Here is a 6,865-nt window from a genome sequence, read left to right as displayed (position 1 = left end):
GAGACAAGGTTGCAGCCTGAGACCAACTTATTCAACATGCAGACAAATAATTGTCGAGTTAGGCACGGTTGCAGTCTGAGTTCAACTTTATTCAAAGTTTAGAAATGAATTGGGGAGTGAGACAAGGTTGCACTCTTGTTCCAACTTTATTCAATATCTACAAATGAATTGGAGAGAGACTTGGGTTCAATTTTAGTCCAGTTGTATTAAACATAACAAACTTGAATGTCACAACATTTTAAACAGACGTCAAAGTCAGTCTCTCTCTCTCTCTCTCTACGAATTGGGGAGTTAGCTATAAGTATCCTTGGCCAGGCCATGTTGCAGAAAACGTGGGAAGTGGTCGGGGCAGGGGAACAAAGACTTGGGGAGGAGCAACTAAAAGCAGCAGGTGAGGGAGGGGTTACAGACCAAGAGTCCTGAATCATAAAAGGCTTTGTTTTTAAACTACATTTTAGTCTAAGATCAATCTTTAAAAAATCTAAAGTCAATTCTATTTCAAGTTCTACATCTCCAAAGAAAGTTTCAACATCACAGCAATATTCTAGGGGTGGTTTTTGAGGGTCTGAACTCTGTTTGACCCCAACCATGACCAGAACCTTCAGAGGGGTTGTGATCTATATATGAGGGCCTCTCATACCTCTGCATTGTGCTCGCTTTGGCAGCACATATACTAAAATTGGATCGATACAGAGAAGATTAGCATGGCCCCTGCGAAAGGATGACACGCAAATCCGTGAAGCGCTCCTTATTTTCCTCACACGTCGAGACACAGAGAAATTGGAACCAAACAGAGAAGATTCGGGCGGTAGTGACCCGGGGGAATAAATTGTCCATTCCCCTCAGTCTAGTCTAAGGAGGAGGGGAAATGCTGGATGAGAGAAGCTCAGTCTACAGTAGAATGACAGGAAAATTTGTGAAGCCTTCCTTATTTTGAAATGGGGAGTGAGACAAGGTTGCAGCCTGAGACCAACTTATTCAACATGCAGACAAATAATTGTCGAGTTAGGCACGGTTGCAGTCTGAGTTCAACTTTATTCAAAGTTTAGAAATGAATTGGGGAGTGAGACAAGGTTGCACTCTGTTCCAACTTTATTCAATATCTACAAATGAATTGGAGAGAGACTTGGGTTCAATTTTAGTCCAGTTGTATTAAACATAACAAACTTGAATGTCACAACATTTTAAACAGACGTCAAAGTCAGTCTCTCTCTCTCTCTCTACGAATTGGGGAGTTAGCTATAAGTATCCTTGGCCAGGCCATGTTGCAGAAAACGTGGGAAGTGGTCGGGGCAGGGGAACAAAGACTTGGGGAGGAGCAACTAAAAGCAGCAGGTGAGGGAGGGGTTACAGACCAAGAGTCCTGAATCATAAAAGGCTTTGTTTTTAAACTACATTTTAGTCTAAGATCAATCTTTAAAAAATCTAAAGTCAATTCTATTTCAAGTTCTACATCTCCAAAGAAAGTTTCAACATCACAGCAATATTCTAGGGGTGGTTTTTGAGGGTCTGAACTCTGTTTGACCCCAACCATGACCAGAACCTTCAGAGGGGTTGTGATCTATATATGAGGGCCTCTCATACCTCTGCATTGTGCTCGCTTTGGCAGCACATATACTAAAATTGGATCGATACAGAGAAGATTAGCATGGCCCCTGCGAAAGGATGACACGCAAATCCGTGAAGCGCTCCTTATTTTCCTCACACGTCGAGACACAGAGAAATTGGAACCAAACAGAGAAGATTGGGCGGTAGTGACCCGGGGGGAATAAATGGTCCATTCCCCTCAGTCTAGTCTAAGGAGGAGGGGAAATGCTGGATGAGAGAAGCTCAGTCTACAGTAGAATGACAGGAAAATTTGTGAAGCCTTCCTTATTTTGAAATGGGGAGTGAGACAAGGTTGCAGCCTGAGACCAACTTATTCAACATGCAGACAAATAATTGTCGAGTTAGGCACGGTTGCAGTCTGAGTTCAACTTTATTCAAAGTTTAGAAATGAATTGGGGAGTGAGACAAGGTTGCACTCTGTTCCAACTTTATTCAATATCTACAAATGAATTGGAGAGAGACTTGGGTTCAATTTTAGTCCAGTTGTATTAAACATAACAAACTTGAATGTCACAACATTTTAAACAGACGTCAAAGTCAGTCTCTCTCTCTCTCTCTCTCTCTACGAATTGGGGAGTTAGCTATAAGTATCCTTGGCCAGGCCATGTTGCAGAAAACGTGGGAAGTGGTCGGGGCAGGGGAACAAAGACTTGGGGAGGAGCAACTAAAAGCAGCAGGTGAGGGAGGGGTTACAGACCAAGAGTCCTGAATCATAAAAGGCTTTGTTTTTAAACTACATTTTAGTCTAAGATCAATCTTTAAAAAATCTAAAGTCAATTCTATTTCAAGTTCTACATCTCCAAAGAAAGTTTCAACATCACAGCAATATTCTAGGGGTGGTTTTTGAGGGTCTGAACTCTGTTTGACCCCAACCATGACCAGAACCTTCAGAGGGGTTGTGATCTATATATGAGGGCCTCTCATACCTCTGCATTGTGCTCGCTTTGGCAGCACATATACTAAAATTGGATCGATACAGAGAAGATTAGCATGGCCCCTGCGAAAGGATGACACGCAAATCCGTGAAGCGCTCCTTATTTTCCTCACACGTCAAGACACAGAGAAATTGGAACCAAACAGAGAAGATTGGGCGGTAGTGACCCGGGGGGAATAAATTGTCCATTCCCCTCAGTCTAGTCTAAGGAGGAGGGGAAATGCTGGATGAGAGAAGCTCAGTCTACAGTAGAATGACAGGAACATTTGTGAAGCCTTCCTTATTTTGAAATGGGGAGTGAGACAAGGTTGCAGCCTGAGACCAACTTATTCAACATGCAGACAAATAATTGTCGAGTTAGGCACGGTTGCAGTCTGAGTTCAACTTTATTCAAAGTTTAGAAATTAATTGGGGAGTGAGACAAGGTTGCACTCTGTTCCAACTTTATTCAATATCTACAAATGAATTGGAGAGAGACTTGGGTTCAATTTTAGTCCAGTTGTATTAAACATAACAAACTTGAATGTCACAACATTTTAAACAGACGTCAAAGTCAGTCTCTCTCTCTCTCTCTACGAATTGGGGAGTTAGCTATAAGTATCCTTGGCCAGGCCATGTTGCAGAAAACGTGGGAAGTGGTCGGGGCAGGGGAACAAAGACTTGGGGAGGAGCAACTAAAAGCAGCAGGTGAGGGAGGGGTTACAGACCAAGAGTCCTGAATCATAAAAGGCTTTGTTTTTAAACTACATTTTAGTCTAAGATCAATCTTTAAAAAATCTAAAGTCAATTCTATTTCAAGTTCTACATCTCCAAAGAAAGTTTCAACATCACAGCAATATTCTAGGGGTGGTTTTTGAGGGTCTGAACTCTGTTTGACCCCAACCATGACCAGAACCTTCAGAGGGGTTGTGATCTATATATGAGGGCCTCTCATACCTCTGCATTGTGCTCGCTTTGGCAGCACATATACTAAAATTGGATCGATACAGAGAAGATTAGCATGGCCCCTGCGAAAGGATGACACGCAAATCCGTGAAGCGCTCCTTATTTTCCTCACACGTCGAGACACAGAGAAATTGGAACCAAACAGAGAAGATTGGCGGTAGTGACCCGGGGGGAATAAATTGTCCATTCCCCTCAGTCTAGTCTAAGGAGGAGGGGAAATGCTGGATGAGAGAAGCTCAGTCTACAGTAGAATGACAGGAAAATTTGTGAAGCCTTCCTTATTTTGAAATGGGGAGTGAGACAAGGTTGCAGCCTGAGACCAACTTATTCAACATGCAGACAAATAATTGTCGAGTTAGGCACGGTTGCAGTCTGAGTTCAACTTTATTCAAAGTTTAGAAATTAATTGGGGAGTGAGACAAGGTTGCACTCTGTTCCAACTTTATTCAATATCTACAAATGAATTGGAGAGAGACTTGGGTTCAATTTTAGTCCAGTTGTATTAAACATAACAAACTTGAATGTCACAACATTTTAAACAGACGTCAAAGTCTCTCTCTCTCTCTCTCTCTACGAATTGGGGAGTTAGCTATAAGTATCCTTGGCCAGGCCATGTTGCAGAAAACGTGGGAAGTGGTCGGGGCAGGGGAACAAAGACTTGGGGAGGAGCAACTAAAAGCAGCAGCAGGTGAGGGAGGGGTTACAGACCAAGAGTCCTGAATCATAAAAGGCTTTGTTTTTAAACTACATTTTAGTCTAAGATCAATCTTTAAAAAATCTAAAGTCAATTCTATTTCAAGTTCTACATCTCCAAAGAAAGTTTCAACATCACAGCAATATTCTAGGGGTGGTTTTTGAGGGTCTGAACTCTGTTTGACCCCAACCATGACCAGAACCTTCAGAGGGGTTGTGATCTATATATGAGGGCCTCTCATACCTCTGCATTGTGCTCGCTTTGGCAGCACATATACTAAAATTGGATCGATACAGAGAAGATTAGCATGGCCCCTGCGAAAGGATGACACGCAAATCCGTGAAGCGCTCCTTATTTTCCTCACACGTCGAGACACAGAGAAATTGGAACCAAACAGAGAAGATTGGGCGGTAGTGACCCGGGGGAATAAATGGTCCATTCCCCTCAGTCTAGTCTAAGGAGGAGGGGAAATGCTGGATGAGAGAAGCTCAGTCTACAGTAGAATGACAGGAAAATTTGTGAAGCCTTCCTTATTTTGAAATGGGGAGTGAGACAAGGTTGCAGCCTGAGACCAACTTATTCAACATGCAGACAAATAATTGTCGAGTTAGGCACGGTTGCAGTCTGAGTTCAACTTTATTCAAAGTTTAGAAATTAATTGGGGAGTGAGACAAGGTTGCACTCTGTTCCAACTTTATTCAATATCTACAAATGAATTGGAGAGAGACTTGGGTTCAATTTTAGTCCAGTTGTATTAAACATAACAAACTTGAATGTCACAACATTTTAAACAGACGTCAAAGTCAAAGTCAGTCTCTCTCTCTCTCTCTCTCTCTCAGTCTCAGTCTCTCTCTCTCTCTCTCTCTCTCTCTCTCTCTCTCTCTCTCTCTCTCTCTCTCTCTCTCTCTCTCTCTCTCTCTCGAATTGGGGAGTTAGCTATAAGTATCCTTGGCCAGGCCATGTTGCAGAAAACGTGGGAAGTGGTCGGGGCAGGGGAACAAAGACTTGGGGAGGAGCAACTAAAAGCAGCAGCAGGTGAGGGAGGGGTTACAGACCAAGAGTCCTGAATCATAAAAGGCTTTGTTTTTAAACTACATTTTAGTCTAAGATCAATCTTTAAAAAATCTAAAGTCAATTCTATTTCAAGTTCTACATCTCCAAAGAAAGTTTCAACATCACAGCAATATTCTAGGGGTGGTTTTTGAGGGTCTGAACTCTGTTTGACCCCAACCATGACCAGAACCTTCAGAGGGGTTGTGATCTATATATGAGGGCCTCTCATACCTCTGCATTGTGCTCGCTTTGGCAGCACATATACTAAAATTGGATCGATACAGAGAAGATTAGCATGGCCCCTGCGAAAGGATGACACGCAAATCCGTGAAGCGCTCCTTATTTTCCTCACACGTCGAGACACAGAGAAATTGGAACCAAACAGAGAAGATTGGGCGGTAGTGACCCGGGGGAATAAATGGTCCATTCCCCTCAGTCTAGTCTAAGGAGGAGGGGAAATGCTGGATGAGAGAAGCTCAGTCTACAGTAGAATGACAGGAAAATTTGTGAAGCCTTCCTTATTTTGAAATGGGGAGTGAGACAAGGTTGCAGCCTGAGACCAACTTATTCAACATGCAGACAAATAATTGTCGAGTTAGGCACGGTTGCAGTCTGAGTTCAACTTTATTCAAAGTTTAGAAATTAATTGGGGAGTGAGACAAGGTTGCACTCTGTTCCAACTTTATTCAATATCTACAAATGAATTGGAGAGAGACTTGGGTTCAATTTTTGAATGTCCAGTTGTATTAAACATAACAAACTTGAATGTCACAACATTTTAAACAGACGTCAAAGTCTCTCTCTCTCTCTCTCTCTCTCTCGAATTGGGGAGTTAGCTATAAGTATCCTTGGCCAGGCCATGTTGCAGAAAACGTGGGAAGTGGTCGGGGCAGGGGAACAAAGACTTGGGGAGGAGCAACTAAAAGCAGCAGGGTGAGGGAGGGGTTACAGACCAAGAGTCCTGAATCATAAAAGGCTTTGTTTTTAAACTACATTTTAGTCTAAGATCAATCTTTAAAAAATCTAAAGTCAATTCTATTTCAAGTTCTACATCTCCAAAGAAAGTTTCAACATCACAGCAATATTCTAGGGGTGGTTTTTGAGGGTCTGAACTCTGTTTGACCCCAACCATGACCAGAACCTTCAGAGGGGTTGTGATCTATATATGAGGGCCTCTCATACCTCTGCATTGTGCTCGCTTTGGCAGCACATATACTAAAATTGGATCGATACAGAGAAGATTAGCATGGCCCCTGCGAAAGGATGACACGCAAATCCGTGAAGCGCTCCTTATTTTCCTCACACGTCGAGACACAGAAAATTGGAACCAAACAGAGAAGATTCGGCGGTAGTGACCCGGGGGAATAAATTGTCCATTCCCCTCAGTCTAGTCTAAGGAGGAGGGGAAATGCTGGATGAGAGAAGCTCAGTCTACAGTAGAATGACAGGAAAATTTGTGAAGCCTTCCTTATTTTGAAATGGGGAGTGAGACAAGGTTGCAGCCTGAGACCAACTTATTCAACATGCAGACAAATAATTGTCGAGTTAGGCACGGTTGCAGTCTGAGTTCAACTTTATTCAAAGTTTAGAAATGAATTGGGGAGTGAGACAAGGTTGCACTCTGTTCCAAC

The 6,865-nt window shown here is 42.7% G+C and overlaps 7 non-coding genes across 7 annotated transcripts; all 7 read left to right on the top strand.

Moving 5' to 3' along the window:
• The first annotated feature begins 649 nt into the window (after positions 1 to 649).
• Positions 650 to 756, top strand: LOC135540522 (U6 spliceosomal RNA). The gene has a single exon (XR_010455814.1). It is a non-coding gene; the product is annotated as a U6 spliceosomal RNA (small nuclear RNA).
• An 837-nt stretch (positions 757 to 1,593) lies between these two features.
• LOC135540521 (U6 spliceosomal RNA) lies at positions 1,594 to 1,700 on the top strand. Its single transcript, XR_010455813.1, has one exon. It is a non-coding gene; the product is annotated as a U6 spliceosomal RNA (small nuclear RNA).
• An 843-nt stretch (positions 1,701 to 2,543) lies between these two features.
• Positions 2,544 to 2,650, top strand: LOC135540520 (U6 spliceosomal RNA). The gene has a single exon (XR_010455812.1). It is a non-coding gene; the product is annotated as a U6 spliceosomal RNA (small nuclear RNA).
• Positions 2,651 to 3,487: 837 nt separating this feature from the next.
• On the top strand, positions 3,488 to 3,594 carry LOC135540497 (U6 spliceosomal RNA). Its single transcript, XR_010455790.1, has one exon. It is a non-coding gene; the product is annotated as a U6 spliceosomal RNA (small nuclear RNA).
• An 839-nt stretch (positions 3,595 to 4,433) lies between these two features.
• LOC135540496 (U6 spliceosomal RNA) lies at positions 4,434 to 4,540 on the top strand. Its single transcript, XR_010455789.1, has one exon. It is a non-coding gene; the product is annotated as a U6 spliceosomal RNA (small nuclear RNA).
• A 934-nt stretch (positions 4,541 to 5,474) lies between these two features.
• LOC135540495 (U6 spliceosomal RNA) lies at positions 5,475 to 5,581 on the top strand. Its single transcript, XR_010455788.1, has one exon. It is a non-coding gene; the product is annotated as a U6 spliceosomal RNA (small nuclear RNA).
• An 844-nt stretch (positions 5,582 to 6,425) lies between these two features.
• Positions 6,426 to 6,532, top strand: LOC135540519 (U6 spliceosomal RNA). The gene has a single exon (XR_010455811.1). It is a non-coding gene; the product is annotated as a U6 spliceosomal RNA (small nuclear RNA).
• The last annotated feature ends 333 nt before the right edge of the window (positions 6,533 to 6,865 follow it).

This window comes from Oncorhynchus masou, chromosome 5 (assembly GCF_036934945.1).
Source record: "Oncorhynchus masou masou isolate Uvic2021 chromosome 5, UVic_Omas_1.1, whole genome shotgun sequence".
NCBI lineage: Eukaryota > Metazoa > Chordata > Actinopteri > Salmoniformes > Salmonidae > Oncorhynchus > Oncorhynchus masou.
This window is presented reverse-complemented; position numbering and strand designations above follow the sequence as displayed.